This window comes from Kogia breviceps, chromosome 16 (assembly GCF_026419965.1).
Source record: "Kogia breviceps isolate mKogBre1 chromosome 16, mKogBre1 haplotype 1, whole genome shotgun sequence".
NCBI lineage: Eukaryota > Metazoa > Chordata > Mammalia > Artiodactyla > Physeteridae > Kogia > Kogia breviceps.
In genome coordinates, this window is record NC_081325.1 from 56,223,757 (window position 1) to 56,241,994 (window position 18,238).

Here is an 18,238-nt window from a genome sequence, read left to right on the forward strand (position 1 = left end):
TGTGCCAGGGGACCAACCCCATAAAACCACCATAACCACAACTGTTGCAGTCAGGCCCTGAATCCAGCCTCACTGGCGCAGCAGTCATGAATCCAGCAGTTATGACCAGGCCTTGCAAACAGCTAGGCCAAGGAACAGCCCCAGCAATCAGTACACCAGTAGCAAACATGACCCCACCACAACAGGAGGACTCAAACAGCCCACAGAAGGAACACTCATGAAGTGCCTGGTTCTGGTGACCATAGGGGATTGCTCTTCTGTGCCTCAAAGGAAACTTTCTACAATGGACCACTCCTTCAAGACCAGGAGATATATCTGATCTATGTAATACATAGAGATAAATACAGAGAATTAGCAAAATGAGGAGACGAATATGTTCCAAAAGAAAGAAAAAGACAAAACCTCAGAAAAAGAACTAAACTAAGTGGAGATAAGTAATCTACCTGGTAAAGAGTTTAGGTAATAATAATAAAGTTGCTTACCAAACTCAGAAGAAGAATTGGAGAACTCACTGAGAACTTGATAAAAGAAAAAAAAAAAAAATATATATATATATGTATAAACAAGAGCTGAAGATTACAATAACTGAAATTAAAAATACACTATATGGAATCAGAAGCAAATCAGATAATACAGAAGAAAGGATCAATGATCTAGAAGGCAGGGTATTGGAAATAAATGAGTTGGAACAGAAAAAAAAAAAAGGGCAAAAAGAAAATGAAGATAGTTGGATCTCTAGGACAAGTGTACTAACATTCACATTATAGAGGTCCCAGAAGCAGAGGAGAGCAAGGGACAGAAAACTTATTTGAAAAAAATAATGGCTGAAACATTTCCTAACCTAGTGAAGGAAACAGACATCCAAGTCCATAAACACAGAGAATCCTAAACAAGATGAACCCAAAGAGACTCACACCAAGAGAGATTATTATTAAAATGTTAAAAGTTAACTGTAAAGAGAGAATCTTACAGGTAGCAAGAGAAAAACAATTAAAAAACAATAGAAAAGATCAATGAAACTAAGAGCTTGTTCTTTGAAAAGATAAACAAAATTCATAAACATTTAGCCAGACTCATCAAGAAAAAAATAGCAAGGTCTCAAATAAAATTAGAATTAAAAGAGGAGAATTTACAATCGATACCATAGAAATAAAAAGATTCATAAGAGACTACTATGAAAAATTATATGCCAACAAATTGGAAAACAGAAGAAATGGATAAATTCGTAAAAACATACAGTCTTCCAAGAGTATATCAGGAAGAAATAGAAAATCTGATTAGACCAAAGAGTAGTAATGAAATTGAATCAATAATCACAGAACTCTCAACAAACAAAACCCTAGAACCAGACAGCTTCATAGATGAATTCTACCAAACATTGAAAGAAGGGTTATACTGATTTTTCTCAAACTATTCAAAAAAAAAAAAAAAAAAAAATTCAAGAGGAAGGAAAGCTTCCAAAATAATTCTACAAGGTCAGCATTACCTTGACACCAAGAGCAGCCAAAGACTCTATGGAAAAAGAAAATTACAGGCCAACATCTTTGATGAGCATAGATGCAAAAATCCTCAACAAAATATTAGCAAACAAAATTCAGCAGTACATTGAAAGGATCATATACCACGATAGAGTGGGGTTTATTCCAGGGATGCAAGAATGGCCCAACATCTGCAATTAACATGACAGACCACATTAACAAAACAAAGGGTAAACATCATATGATCATCTCAGTAGATGCAGAAAAAAGTGTTTGACAAAATTCAACATGCATGACAAAAACTCTCAACAAAGTGGGTATAGAGGTAATTAATGTACCTCTAAGTAGTAAACAATACATATGACAAACCAACAGCTTACATTGTACTCAACGGTGTAAAGATAAAAACTTTTCTCCTGATCTTAGAATGAGGAAAAAGACAAGAATGTGCACTCTTGCCATTCTCTTATTTAACATAGTATTGGAAGTTCTAGCCACAGCAACTAGACAAGAAAAGGAAATAAAAGCAATCCATATTGGAAGGGAAGAAATAAAATGGTCACTATTTGCAGATTACATGATACTATGTATAGGAAATGCTAAATACTCCGCCAAAAAAAAATATTAGAACTAATAAATGAATTCAGTAGAGTTGCAGGATACAAAATTAATATACAGAAATCTGTTGTATTTCTATACACTAATAATGAACTATCAGAAAGAGAAATTAAGAAAACCATCCCATTTACAGTTGCATCAAAAAGAATAAAATACCTAGGAATAATATAACCACGGAGGTGAAAGACCTGTACTCTGAAAACTGTAAGATATTTGATGAAAGAAATTAAAGACAACACAAATAAATGGAAAGATATCCCAGGGTCATGGATTGGAAGAATGAGTATTATTAAAATGTCTATACTACCCCCCCAAAATCTACAGATTCAGTGTAATCCTTTTCAAAATACCCATGACATTTTCCAAATGACTGGAAGAAATAATCCAAAAATGTGTATGGAACAACAAAAGACCCCCAAATAGCCAAAACAATCTTGAGAAAGAACAAAAGTTATAGTAATTAAAAGAGTGTGGTACTGGAACAGAAGCAGACACATAGATCAACGGGACAGAATAGGTAACCCAGAAATAAATCCACACACATATGGTCAATTACTCTGTAACAATGTAGGCAAAAATATACAATGGTTAAAATCCAGTCTCTTCAGTAAATGGTTCTGGGAAAACTGGATAGCTACCTGCTATCCAGGTATCTGGACCATTATCTTAAACTATATACAAAAAAGTAAGCTCAAAATGAATTAAAGGCTTGAATATAAGACCATAAGCTATAGAACTTCTAGAAGAAAACAGGCATTCAGCTCTTGGACTTTAGTCTTAGTAATTTTTTTGGGGGGGGGGGTATGTCACCTCATTCAAGGGAAACAAAAGCAAAAATAAACAAATGGGACTACATCAAACTAAAAAGCTTTTGCACAATGAAGGGAACCACAAATAAAACAAAAAGGCAACCTATTGAATGGGAGAAGATATTTGCAAGTCTTACATCTAATAAGGGGTTAATATTCACAGTAAAGAACTCGTACAACTTAACATATAAAAAAAGAAAATCCAAACAATCTGATTAAAAAATGGGCAGAGGACCTGAATAGACATTTTTTTCCAAAGAAGATGTACAAATGGCCAACAGGCACATGAAAAATACTTATCATCACTAATCATCAGAGAAATGCAAATCAGTGCCACCTCACACCTGTCAAAATGGCTGTTATCAAAAACTCAAGAAATAAGTGTTGGCAAGGATGTGGAAAAAAGGAACCCATGTGCACTGTTGGTGGGAATGTAAATTGTTGCAGCCACTGTTGAAAACAGTATGTAGGTTCCTAAAAAAACTAAAAATAGAACTCTCATATGAACCAGCAATTTCACTCCTGGATATATATCTAAAGAAAACAAAGAAACACTAATTTGAGAAGATATATGCACCCCTATTTTCGTATTAGCATTATTTATAACAGCCAAGAGATGGAAGCAACCTAAATGTCTTCGATGAATAAATGGATAGTGAAGATAGTTAAATGGATAGTGAAGATGTTGCAACAACATGCATGGACCTAGAGGCTATTATGCTAAATGAAATAAGTCAGAGAAAGACAAATATAATACCATTTCACTTATGTGTGGGATCTAAAAAACAAAGGAAGTGAACAATAACAAAAAAAGCAGAAATTGATTTATAGATACCTAGAACAAATTGATGATTGTCAGAGAGGAGGTGGGAGGCTGGAGGAATGTATTTTATCAGCAAAGCAGATTAAAGAGCACAAACTTACAAATATAAATAAGTTATGGTGCTGTAAAATATAAAATAGGGAATATAGTCAATAATATTGTAATAATATTAAACTGTGACAGATGGTAGCTGGATTTATCATGGTGATCATCTTGTAATGTATGTAGTGTATATAAAAAATCAGATCACTATGTTATTCACCTGAAACTAATGTAACATTGTATGTTAATCGTACTTCATTAAAAAAATAAAGGGTTGAAGTACAATCAAGCTACACAGACCTTCCACCAATGGTGGAACGCTAGACAGGTGTATGGTCTCAACTTTGGCAGCAAAGAAGATGCCAGTGTCTTCGCAAGTACTGTGATGCATGCCTTCGACGTGTTGAATTCACAGGAAACATGGCCAACATTGCCTAGACAAAATTCACAACTACCTGCCCAAGTTCAGAATGGCCCATCACAAGAAGAATCGGAAATTCAGAGGCAACTACAAGAACAGCAAAGAAAAGGAGCTGGAGCAGGAAAAGCTGGAGGGCGAAAGAATGAAAAGGGAGAGATTGGAGGGGGAGAGGTTAGAAAGGGAAAGGCTGGAGAGGGAGTGACTGGAACAGGAGCAGCTGGAGAGAGAGAGACAAGAAAGAGAATGTCAGGATTGCCTGGAGCGGGAGAGACAAGAACGGGAGAGACTGGAGAGACTGGACTGAGAAAGGCAAGAAAGAGAGCTGCAAGAGCAGCTAGAAAGGGAGCAGCTGGAATGGGAGCGAGAGCGAAGAATGTCAAATGCTGCTGCCCCTGCCTCTTTGGAGACTCCTCTAAGCTCTGTGCTGGGAGTCTCCTCTGCTGCTGCTGAGCCAGGCTTGCATTGTCTTGGGACCACCTGCACCTCCACCCCCTCCTCCACTCCCACCAGGTCCTGCCCAGGCATCAGTCACACTCCCTCTTCCCCCAGGACTCCCTCCATCCCATCCACTTCCATCCTCGGGGCCTCCACCTCCTCTACCACCTTCTTCCTAATCAAGTACCCCCTCCTCCTCCACCACCTCCTGCTTCTCCTCTCCCTGCATCTGGATTTTTGGGGGATCCGTGTCTGAAGACAGCCACCCTTTAACTGGACTTGCAGCTACAATTTCTGGATCAAAACTTAGGAAAGTGTCACGGATGGAAGATGCCTGTTTCCCAAGCAGAGGGGAGATCACTGGTGTGAATTTGATCTCATCTAAAAATACGGGTAGTGGAAAAGGACCCCTTCCATTAGGGGTGGTGGTTTAATGGAAGAAATGAGCACCCTGCTGGCCAGGAGGAAGAGAATTGCTGAAAAGGGATCAACAATAGGAACAGAACAAAAAGAAGACAAAAATGAAGATTCAGAGCCTGTAACTTCTAAGGCCTCTTCAACAAGCACACCAGAACCAACAAGAAAACTTGGTAAAGAAAAAATACAATGAATGGCAGCAAGTCACCTGTTATTAACAGACCAAAATCTGCACCCTCATCACAATCCAGTGCCAAAGGAGTCCAGACAGAAGGACTGGACTATGACAGGCTAAAGCCAAACATTTTAAATGAAATGAGAAAAGAATTAACTAAGCTAAAATAAGAGCTCATCGATGCAATCAGGCAGGAACTGAGCAAGTGAAATACCACATAGAGAAACAAACTAAGAAGAGATAGGACTTTAATCTGGAGAAAGAAAAACAAAAAACAAACCTGCAAAGAACAACTGTTAACAACAACGAAACCCCTACATTCTGTGAGCCGTAAAATGAAAATGGAGACAAACGGAGGGAAAAGACAACATACTCTGAAAGCCTTCAGACATTACTACTCTGGCAATAAGCTAGTACTCTCCCAGTTTGATGCTTTTTTCTGACCTTTACAATAAGATAGAAGAGAGTTGTATAAGAGTTCCTCTATCAGTTTTGCAGAAAATACTAAACCAGTCAGGCAAGAACACCGTGCCTTGAAATATTTTCATGTCAAGAGAAAATCATAACGTTTTCCACAATCCATTGCTAAAATAAAGAGGAGAAAGGCTTTGAGGAGTTTTTTTCAGAAAATGCTGATGAAGAATTTAGCAAGTTATGCTATTGTATTGTAAATGTTTCTCTCAGGTTTGTCTTCCTATCACATTTGATATCCTATGAATAATTGAGATCAGCCCTATGTAGGTTAAGATCATAAAACGTGGAACAGATGGAATTGTATATGCTTTCAAAGGGTGATATTTATAAGAAAGTGTCCTAAAAATGATTTGCCCAGAGTGAGGAATTTCAGAATGATAGGAAGTCTCTCGAGTTTAGCTTTCAAGCAATTTTGTAGATTCGAACATAAATTCATCCAGAATTTAAAGGTTTAGATGCCTTTCTAAATTATTAGTGACTTACCAAATCTGTGATTTCTACATAACACAAACCAGTGGTCAAATGTAAAACAATATATTGTAGATTCACTGTAGGTTTTCAACCGTTTTTAGATTGATGAAAGTGGACATTTTTATAATATAATTACAACCACCACAAAATTAGCTTTTTAAATTGCAGACAGTAATGCATGTCAAGCTAATATGTAGTTGCCTTTTCAAGGCCTAGTCCCAGGGAAAACATTCTGTAGAGTGTAGGGAAGTGGGAGGAAGGGAAGGAATAATGTTTAATTTAAACTTAATTTCTACACTATCTTTTTCTCAATTATCTGCATGAATAATAATGAGGAATATTTTGTGACTTTAATTGGTAAATATGTTAACAGAACCAAGTATTTAATCTTTTACATCATGTCTTCAGCTATTTGTATTTTAACTTCAGTAAGTTCAATGGTCTGAAACATGATTTAGACCATTTATAATTCACATGAATTATATCTTACTGTGGAACTCAAAAGTTCGATCCCTGAATTTGGCAGTTATTATTACCTAGGTGCCCTGCAGTTATACAGGTGTTCAGTTACACCTTCCTGACTACAAAGCTGCTTTTGAATCTTATGTTGAAATACTAGAAAAGTAACCATGATGGCAGCAATTAAGGTTATAGAAATCATTAGACAAAAGGAAAACAACGAGGGGTCCTGCATAATTTTCTTTTAATAAATAAAGTGAGACTTAGGTGGTGGGAAAAAGGAGCTAGATACTCTACTTACCACCAAGTGTGTGCGTGTAAGCGTGCGTGTATGCGGGCACTAATGTGTGAGTATGTAATCCACTCCCTTTCCTTTGAAACTTCTATGATTAAAATAGGGGAGAAATCCTGTATGTTGCAATGATAGAATTTTTTGAAAATTTAGGAAATCAAAAATTCTCCAGGCTCTCCATCTTGATTTATGCTTGGGTTGTTATGTGCCATATTTGCTTTGAAATCTTTGATTATCAGTAATTTCACTAAAGTTGTGAAGGAATAATTCACCATCTGCTTTCTAGATTTCTTAATCTAAGTTCATAAGACAGAGCTTGTTGATAGCATACTTTTCTAAATGCTGGAGGTTTGCAGCCATTACCACTTCAAAGAGGTTTGAATGAGGGAATTTTTTTCCTTGTTAAAATAGTTCCTGTTTCTGTAGAAACTTCATTTTTGGATTAATCTGTGATGGATGAGCTATCATAATTAAGTATACAGTTTTTTTTCTATCAACTATTCATTGTCATCCAATAGTAAAGACATTAAAGATGCAGCAAGCTTATAAAGTACTATTTTCTAAAAGAAATAGGAGGCATTTTCATCGTTTTGGTCATGGAAACACTTTAATGATATAAATGTATATGTCCCCCATAAATCTGGTCAGAAATCACTTTTGATTTTGTTGATTAAGTTAAGCAATAGGATAGAGTACTGGGTACAGGTGATCCAAAGTAAGATAAAAGACCAAGATAAAAATGATAGATCTTAAAAAAGAAATCTGGTTTATGCACTAAATGTTTTGTGCCTTGGTCTAATATTAACATGATGTCTGTGTAAAATGACTAAAAGAACCAGTGTTGAATCACGTTATATTTCCTGTCATTCTGCATTATCCCAGATTGCTAAATGTGTTCTTTCCAAGAAGTTTGATTGAATTACTGTATACATTTACTGTTCTATGTGACAGTTTTGTCATCGTTAGAGATTTCAGTAATTAAAATGGGAAACAGAAGCTTAAGTTATTTTCCTTATCAAAACTATATTCTTTGGAGACACGTTATTGTGATGGTTTTTGTGCTCTTGTAAATTAGATGTCTTAAGGTGAGTGCAGTTTAGGGGATCCTTTCTAATTACAGGAAGGTACTTCTTCCCTTCAACACTGTGATCTGACCAGTGACAAATCTGTACTCTATGCTCTGCAAATGGTTAACAAATCAGTTGCAAAACAACTGAATGTACAAATCTTAGCTCTGGTGCTGAAATCTCTTCAGAATAGTCATCATGATCTCAAAGTTTGTTTCAAAATTTGCAAGTATCAAGTGTCAGTCTGAAAAAACTGAAGATGAAATACTAATGAATGTTGAATTCTCATGCTTTAATTGTACTTCCTTCATTTATTTATTTATTTTTTTACATATTTAGCTTTTTATTTTTTTAAACATCTTTATTGGAGTATAATTGCTTTACATTGTTGTGTTAGTTGCTGCTGTATAACAAAGTGAATCAGCTATACATATCCCCATATCCCCATATCTCCTCCCTCTTGTGTCTCCCTTCCACCCTCACTATCCCACCCCTCTAGGTGGTCACAAAGCACTGAGCTTATCTCCCTGTGCTAAGCGGCTGCTTCCCACTAGCTATCTGTTTTACATTTGGTAGTGTATGTATGTCCATGCCACTCTCTTACTTCGTCCCAGCTTTCCCTTCCCCCTCCCCGTGTCCTCAAGTCCATTCTCTACATCTGTGTCTTTGTCTTTATTCCTATCCTTTTTAGATTTTTTTTGGTTCTCTGCTATTTTTACCATACTGTTTCATTTAAATTTCCTACACGCTAACTTTGTGCGACTGAAATACAATTGCAGTATATTAAAAAAATTATGAATTGTAAAAAAATTCAAAAATAAAAATAACAGTCCTTTCACACCATACCCTGACTCTTGTTTATATTCTCTGATAGCCTTGAGGAGTCTCAATAGTACCTCAAAAAATTATTGGCTTCTCAAAAGACCTTCACAACACTCTTCATCTTGGAAAATGCTTTGTGTACACTTCATCAGCAAAGAACCCAGGTGCAAATCTTGCCTCCGTCATTTGCTAATTGTGAGTTATTGGACAAGTTAAATAACATTTCTGAGCCTCAGTTTCCTGTTCTCAAAACAGATCAATTACTATTTTTCATATTGTGAAATTTCAAAAGTTAGCACTTACAACCTGGCTTGCAACATAAAGTATTATGTAGCCTATTAGTCAATAAGTTCACATTTATTTTAATGTGTAACTTGGTGACTTTCATGTTTCATATCAGGAATAGTTTCCTCATATTCAACAATTTAGATTGATATTTGTATCATTATACATATTATTTTCATAAATGTGTATAGTTGGGCATACTATTTTTTCTGTATTTTTATGTATTATTATAGTATATTTCCACTAAGGTTTATCTTCTTTTTATATGCCAAACATGTGGTCAAATTTTGGAAAAAATTTTATTCTCATTACGGCAGGAAAAATAGCTGTTCTCTTGATACCCATAAAATGAAAAAGAAGAAAGAGAATAAAGCCATATGCCTTTAAAAATAATTTAAGGGGTAAAATATAACTGAAGTCACCCAACAAAATGAAGGTTATGGATACTTTTAATTTATTTTCTCCAAATATATTACAGAAATTAAGATACTACCAGTGTTTGAAGATCACCAATTCAATAATTACACTCTGGAGAAGCATATTATGTCTTCAGATACATTTTAATGTATTTGATTAATTACTATTCATTTACACTGGAGAATAATTACAATTGTAATATTATACATGTTAGAAAATTTTCTAAAAAGGTAGATATGCAAATTTTATTACAAAAATGAAATATCTAAGTGTGATTATTCTACCAAGGAAACCTGTACAGCTGTCTTGAAAGAAATTGGTACATTTCATATGATGAGCATTATTCATTTAGTTATTTAGTATTTAGACTAGGATTATGCTAATGTTTAGGAAACTTGAATGAGCATACTTATATCTGTATTTACAATTGACCTTTGAACAGCATAGGTTTGACCTGCACAGTTACACTTACAGGTAGATTTTTTCCACTAAATACATGCTACAGTACTACATGTTGAACTTGCAAATGCTGAACCATAGATACAAAGGGCCAACTATGAAGTTAAACCCGCATTTTTGACTGCTGGGAGGGTTAACACCCCTGACCATGGAGTTTTCAAAGGTCAACTAGACTTCTATATCTCTGTGCCTATATCGACACACACAAACGCACATACCTAAACACTCACGTATATATGTATTTTGCTGTCTATATGCACACACACACATACATGCACATATATATACACATATACATCTTGCTTTTTGCAATTGCCTTTCTTTTAAATTGACTGAATCAAAAAGTTATTGAGACAACACAGCATACTTTCCAAATTGACACATATTACTAGAAACACAAGAAATTTGATTGTTCAGAAACTAGTCTGTTGTATACCTGAAAGTAACATGATACAGTAAATCAACTATATTTTTAAAAGGCAGAGACTGTAATTTTGTCAACTTGTTAAACCTGTGAAAAGGTACAGACTCTAGTTGCTGTACCTTTTCACAGGTTTAGCAAATTGATAAAGTATTTCAATTATATATATATTTGTTCAGATTGTTTTCTATCATAGGTTATTAAAAGATATTGAATATAGCTCCCTGTGTTATACAGTAAATCCTCAATGCTTATCTATTTTATGTATAGTAGTTTATCTCTATTAGTCCCATACTCCTAATTTGTCCCTCCCTCCTCCCTTTCTTCTTTGGTAACCATAAGTTTCTTTTCTATATCTGTGGCTCTGTTTTGTATATAGATTCAGTAAGATTCTACATATAAGAGATATCATATAGTATTTGTCTTTCTCTGTCTGACTGACTTAGTATGACATTCTCTAGATCCATCCGTGTTGCTGCAATGGCAATATTTCATTCTTTTTTATGGCTGAGTATATTTCAGTGTGTGTGTGTGTGTGTGTGTGTGTGTGTGTGTGTGTGTACACACACACCACATCTTCTTAGACCAATCATCTATTGATGGACACTTGGATTGTTTCCATGTCTTGTCTATTATAAATAGTGCTGCTATGACATAGACAACAGACTTGTGGTTGCCAAGGGGGAAGAGGGTGGGGGAGGAATGGATTGGGAGTTTAGGATTAGCAGATGCAAACTATTATATATAGAATGGGTAAACAACAAGGTTTGCTGTTCAGTATCCTGTAATAAACCATAATGGAAAAGGATATGAAAAAGAATGTATATATATGTATAACTGAATCACTTTACAGCAGTAAACACAACATTGTAAGGCAACTATACCTGAATAAAGTAAATTAAAAAAAATAATTAGTGCTGCTATGAGCATTGGGGTACATGTATCTTTTCAAATTAGAGTTTTCATCTTTTCTGAATATATGTTCAGGAGTGGGATTGCTGGATCATATCATAGCTCTATTTTTAGTTTTTAAAGGAAACTCCTTACTCAAAAGAAGACAGTCTCTTCCTCTGAGTTCAGTAATTTACCTTCTCATATCAGTATACTGTAAATAAAGAGAACATTTTTGTGTTATCATCTACTAGTAACTTTTTTCTTCTAGTTTTATTGAGATGTAATTAATTGGTATACATCACTGTATACGTTTAACGTGTACAACATAATATTTTTACTTATATACATCATGAAATGATTAGCACAATAAGTTTAATGAATATCTGTCATCTCATATAGATACAAAACGTTTTTCCTTCTGATGAGAACTCCTAGGATTTACTCTCAACAACTTTCATACATTGCATACAGCAGTGTTAATTATGTTTATCATGTTGTACCTTACATTGCTAGTACTTATTTATCTTATAACTGGAAGTTTGTACTTTCTGACTGCATTCATTGAATTCCCCCTCCCCACACTCCCTGCTTCTGGCAATCACCAATCTGATTTCTTTTTCTATGAGTTTGCTGGTTTGTTTGTTTTTGAAGTATAATTGACCTGTCACCATACAAATATGTTACATAATTATTGACTATATTCTAGAAATTTGTACCTCTTAATTTCCCTTACTTATTCCTCTCCTTCCTCTGACTCCTTCCCACTGGCAGCCACCTGTTTCTTCTCTGTATAAATGACTCTGTTTCTGTTTTGTTATGTTTGTTCATTTGTTTTGGTTTTTAGATTCCACATGTGAATGAAATCATAGTTTTTGTCTTTCTCGGTCTGATTTATTTCACTTAGCATAATACCCTGTAGGTCCATCATGTTGTTGCAAATGAGAATATTTCATTCTTTTTTATGGCTGAGTAATATTCCATATATTATATATTTTATACATATATATATATATATCTCACATCTCTCTTATCCGTTTACCTGTTAATGTGTCTGTTTTTGTGCCAGTAACATACTGTTTTGATTACTGTAGCTTTGTAATACAGTTTGAAATCAGGGCGTGTGATACATTCAGCTTCGTTCTTCTTTCTCAAGATTGTTTTACTTATTCAGGGTATTTTGTGTTTTCATATAAAAATTAGAATTATTCTAGTTCTGTGAAAAATGCCTTTGGTATTTTGATAGGGATTGTGTTGAATCTGTAGATTATCTTGGGTAGCATGGATCTTTTTTTTTTTTTTTTTTTTTTTTTTTTTTTCGGTATGCGGGCCTCTCACCGCTGTGGCCTCTCCCGTTGCGGAGCACAGGCCCCGGACGCACAGGCCCAGCGGCCATGGCTCACGGGCCCAGCCGCTCCGCGGCACGTGGGACCCTCCCGGACCAGGGCATGAACCCGTGTCTCCTGCATCGGCAGGCGGACTCCCAACCACTGCGCCACCAGGGAAGCCCTAGCATGGATCTTTTAACAATATTCTTTCAATCCGAAGCATGGTATATCTTTCCATCTATTTGTGTGGTTACCAATTTCTTTCATCAGTGTCTTACAGTTTTCTGAGTACAGGTCTTTTACCTCTTTAGTTAGATTTATTCCTAAGTATTTTATTCTTTCTGAATGTGATTGTACATGCAATTGTTTTCTGAATTTCTCTTTCTGGTAGTACTAGTATAAGTACCAGTAACTTCTTAACTACAAAAAAATTACATTTTTCAGTACCATTTCAGAATATTCACATTTAAAATTGAAGAGTAAAATCAGTTTATAATTTTCTATCAGTATAATGAAGATATTATCCTTTATTACATCTTTCTTCTAGAAAATCTTCATAGTGATTATTAATCAGTTTTTATCTAACTACATATGATGTGGAACATAAATAATTCTGTATTTTATCTTGTTTAATAATTTTTTATACAAAATTGCATTGGTGATAAGTTAGTCTAAACTTACTAAAACTCAATCATCACTTGTGATCAGTGACAATATCTTTTAAAATAAGTATGACCTATTTATTTCAGTTATTTCATCAAATTAAACACAAATTAACATTTTATGTATGAATAAATACCCCAATGCTATTTCTTTTGATAGGTGATTGATACAAATAGAACTATCTAGAATCAAATATTTCATATTTTTAAACTGAATACATTGTAATTACGATAGAAAAAATATTTTTCTCTGTGTGTTTTTACAGTAACCTGTGAAACCTATAAATAAAAGGTCCTATAAATTTAGACCTTGAGATTATCTCATTGCATTTTTTTAAAAATTAGATTTTATGTGTTTTGAAGTAAGGAAACATTTCCATGTCTCTAGATAAATAACTCCTGTATTTGAAAGTTGAATTGTAACTTGTCTCCACTGTGCTATTTTGAAACAACAGAGGAGGAACTATGAGAGATAAATTCTTCTGTGATTTTGTAGACAAATTTTTAAAAAAATACATATTGACAGTTTGTTCCACTCAAATATTTGAGGAATTTTATGAAAAAATGAATGTTAAGTCTGCTTGTTCACATACGGTTTAAAAGGAGGAATTAAACTAGTACGTAGAGATAAAAGGAGAAAAATTTTTTCTTGCAAGTGATGAGAAATTTCCAATAATTAGAAATAGGCAGAGACCTTATGCCCATTATTCCTGAGTGTCTAATTATCTCTGCCTTGTGTCAGAGCTTGTACCAAAGAGCTTTGAAGAAAACTCCTGCTCATATGATTCTGTTAATAGCATCAGAAACACTAAGGTTAAGGATGTCTTGGAGTGAGAGAGGACTAGCATAAATAGGGAACTCTATTTACAAAGGCATTGTCCTTTGAACTGCATGCAGCTTAATTCTGGCACTTTGATGGCAGCAATAAGTTTGCCAAATTTAACGTTCAATCCAGACAGAGACACATTTCCTCACATTTGCTTTGAAGGCTAATGGATATATCTGTAATTATGCTCAAGTGGAAAAGCACAAAATAGTATTTGAGGACAGAAATACTAATGGAGGCATTTAAAAATAACAATATTATTATCATCATCATCATCATTATGCTTGAAACATATAAGCTTTTTTGGCACCTGACTACACAAAGAAGAGTAAAATCAAATGAGTGCCAAGTATGTATTATTAAATGGCCATCTCTGATAATTCCATTTCAAATTTGACTTGAGGGATGTCCTAAAAGTCATAGTAAAGATTATCTGAGGTCAGAAAGGGTACCTTTGTTTGGAGATTCTAACTGAAGAAATAAGTCCTCTTCTAGCTGAAGTGATCATGTCAAATTAAATACTTCATTTTATGAAAGAAGCAAATAGAGTTATGACTGCAAAAGAGACACTCAGCCAGCCAGATCATTTGAATCTGTGTAATAGATGTCACAGCCAACTTGTCCTCAGATCACATATGTCAAAGGGTATCTCCATAATTTTAGCTGTTGGGTTCACTACTACCTCTGGCAAATTAAATCAAATACTCTCACTCTCAGTGTATTCATATTGAACCGATATAAAAATTGGCAGAGATAACAGGGTTAGATTCCACAGAGTCCCATTATAGAAGTATCATTAAATGAAAATAATTAAATACTTTCAGTGTCATGCTACTTACTCTCTCACTTGACTCTTTGCTGATACATTAGGAACTAAGTGCTAGGGTAATTGTGATTGTATTTCATATATAATGGTTTATTTGGAACCATGAACTAGTTCAATTAAAAAGTTTATTTTAAATATTTGTTTTCTTTGCATGGGGCCTATTTGTCATCTTGGACTGTGATTTTGTAAGGGAGTGGTAATAAATATCTAGAGCCTGCCTCAAGGACCATTATGCTTGGTTTATTTCTTCCTGCCTAAAGGTCTAAAGTGCTTATCTTACAATGTGAGTTATAATAATGCCAATATAATTTAAATTTTCTACAATACCAATATTCAAAAGAAACCAATGTTTTTCAAAATATTATAGCAAGTGGGAAAATAGAGGAAAGGCTATTATTAGAAAACAAGTGAGTATATGACTACATATTCATAATGTTGTATACATATATGCACACTATGTATGTTATTTATTTACACGTAGTATTTACTTGTTTTAATGGGAGCTTGCTCAAATGTAAATGTTCAATAAATGATATTGATGTCAATGATTATTACCATTACTGTTACTTCATTGCAGTTTCAGGTAAGAAATGGGATTTAATACTCTTCTAGTGAACAGGCAAGTGAGAAAATTGAAGAAGAAAAATTTAAGTAGGCTTAAGAAGAAACAGCTAACTATTCAAAAGGCTTAGACCAGAACATAGTTTTTCTGATTCTGATCTCTATGATATTGTTTTACCATTTTGTACTATGTAAATTCTAAATTCATTCTAATGATTAACTATAGATTATCTCAGTAAGCATCACACGTTTCCTCTAGCTTTATTTAACATATCGTGTGACCTTGAATTTCCCCTAATCATGGACTAGAGAGTCAGATATGAATATGTGCCAGATTCATGACTGTGATAGGCACTGCTATTTGTTTGTTCCATGTTCGTGATCTCTTTCTTTACAAAGAGAACACTGATGTTGTTCAGCATGGCATTCAGCCCAACCTAGAAAAGCCTAACATTTATCTCAGGGTTGTTTTTTTGTGGGTATCAGAGTGTATGTCAGAAAGAGAAGAACAAAAGAGGATAAGTGGCAGGAGAAGGAAAGGCACACGGAGGAGGACAGGAGCAATACCCTCTTATTCCCCAGTTGGACATCTTCTTAGGCAAGATTTATCTGTGCCTGCATTAAGATCATAAACAACCACCACCATCACCTACAAAAATATAGGGAGAAACAACAAGACTGAAACAGGAGTCAAAAATAAGCAGTCCATATCCCCATGTTTTGTTATGTCTAAGAAGATGCCATCAGTATTTTCTGGACTTGAGTTACCCTACCCAGATTCACTCGAAAGAGCTGCCTACTATTTGAAGGGATCAAAAGAAGAAGTGTGTTTGGGTCAGAGCCTCAGATCAAGGAGGTGAGTAAGGGGGTAAAAGGACAAGCAGAAAGTATGGGAAACTAGAGAGAGTAACTCCAGTGAGCTGTCTACAAAATACATGGTTTCCCCATGAAGGATCAAGATATGAGCATCAGTCACGCCAAGTGCCTTGAGGATCAGTCACTCCTCGCCTGAGAATCAACAACACGCAAAAGAAAGAACACCGTTAAATGTCCGATTAGTGAAGACCCACATATTATTTTGCTCTTTACATTCAGACGTATAAGTTTTAGAGAAGGAGTAAAAAGGAGGTAACTTGGAACCAGACAATACCACTGTGGATCCCAACTCCAACATTCAGAATCCCAGGTCAAGTCTTCATAGCGGAATGAAAGAAGGATATGAGCTTCAAATGAAGATGGGAATTGAAATTTATTTAGGCTGGACTTAGCTTGAAAAAGACAAAGTGGCTGGCAAGATACAAAATCTGATTAAGGTACTAATAGGGGGTTGGACAGGGAGGTTTGGCATAACATGTATAGAAATAGTGATAAAAAATAAATAAAAACTTTACTATGCATAATTTATTTAGTTGAAACTGCTAAAACAGGCAAAAACGTGTAATATGAAGTTAATTAAACATAAGAAAAATGGTTTCATCATGTCATACTTCCTCATAGAGAGAGATTCAGGTAAAACACCATGTATAAGGAACCTACCTAATTATTTATTGGATCCAAAGAACTTGGGAAATAACATTAAGTAAAAAACAAGAGAAAAAACTAAGAAACTGTAATAGACCAGAGAAGGCTAAGGAGATTTGATGACTAAATGCAATGTGGTATTCTAGTGTGTATCTTTGAAGCAAAACATAACATTAATGGAAAATCCAGTGGAATCTGAATAAAGTCCAGAGTTTGGTAATAGGAATATTCTAATGCTCATTCCTTACTTTTAATTAATGTACCCTGTTATGTAGATGTCATCAGCATGGGGAAGTGATTTGGAGAATACCAAAAATCTCTATTATTTTTGCAAGTTTTCAACAAACCTTAAATTATTCTAAATTTCTTTTAAGTTTATTTTTAAAAAGAAAATTTAAAAATTGTAAAGAATGTGTCCAGAAAATTCACAGGAAAAAACCAACAATATAAGGAAAATGAGATGAAGTTCATGAACAGAAAATATGGCAGAATTCGAGTAAAAAAAATAGTATAAATTATTTATAAATAAAATAACAAAAATAAAATACAAATTATTTCAAAAATACCACCCTTTATGCTTGCCATCAAACTCACATTTGGGAACAGTTTACAAAACACCTGACTAGTACTTTTGAAAAGTATTAAGCTATTAAAAATGAGGAAGGTCTGAGATGAAGAGCCTATAGAGACATGAGTAACTGTAGTGTAGTATTCCTAGATGGGATACTGGAACAGTAAACAATACAGTAAGTAAAAAATTAGGAAATATTAATAATAATAGGCCAGTTAATAATAGTGTATCAATATTGGTTCAGTAGTTCTGATAAATTACCATAGTAATATATGATATTAACAATAGCAGGAACTAGGTGCAGGGAATATGGAAACTCTGTACTATCTTAGCAGCTTTTCTGTCAATATAATCTATTCTAAAATAAAAATTTTATTTCTATTTATACATACAGATTTGTGGTGGAAGAGGCCATACTCACGCACACACACACACATGCATACATAAATAGAAACACGTTAAACATAGTCATTGAAAAAGAATTAGAAGGAAATATGCTAAACTATTAAACTATCTCTGTGGGATAAAATTATGAATTCTTATTATTATTTTTAATGTTTTCTAAGTGATCTATAATGATCACACATTATTGTTATTAAGCTCTTATTAATGTAATACAGATATTACTAGGGAATAAATTAAATACAATTTTAAAAAGCAAACATCT

At 34.3% G+C, this 18,238-nt stretch overlaps 1 pseudogene; it reads left to right on the forward strand.

Moving 5' to 3' along the window:
- The first annotated feature begins 1,766 nt into the window (after positions 1-1,766).
- Positions 1,767-5,439, forward strand: LOC131743235 (protein enabled homolog pseudogene; annotated as a pseudogene).
- The last annotated feature ends 12,799 nt before the right edge of the window (positions 5,440-18,238 follow it).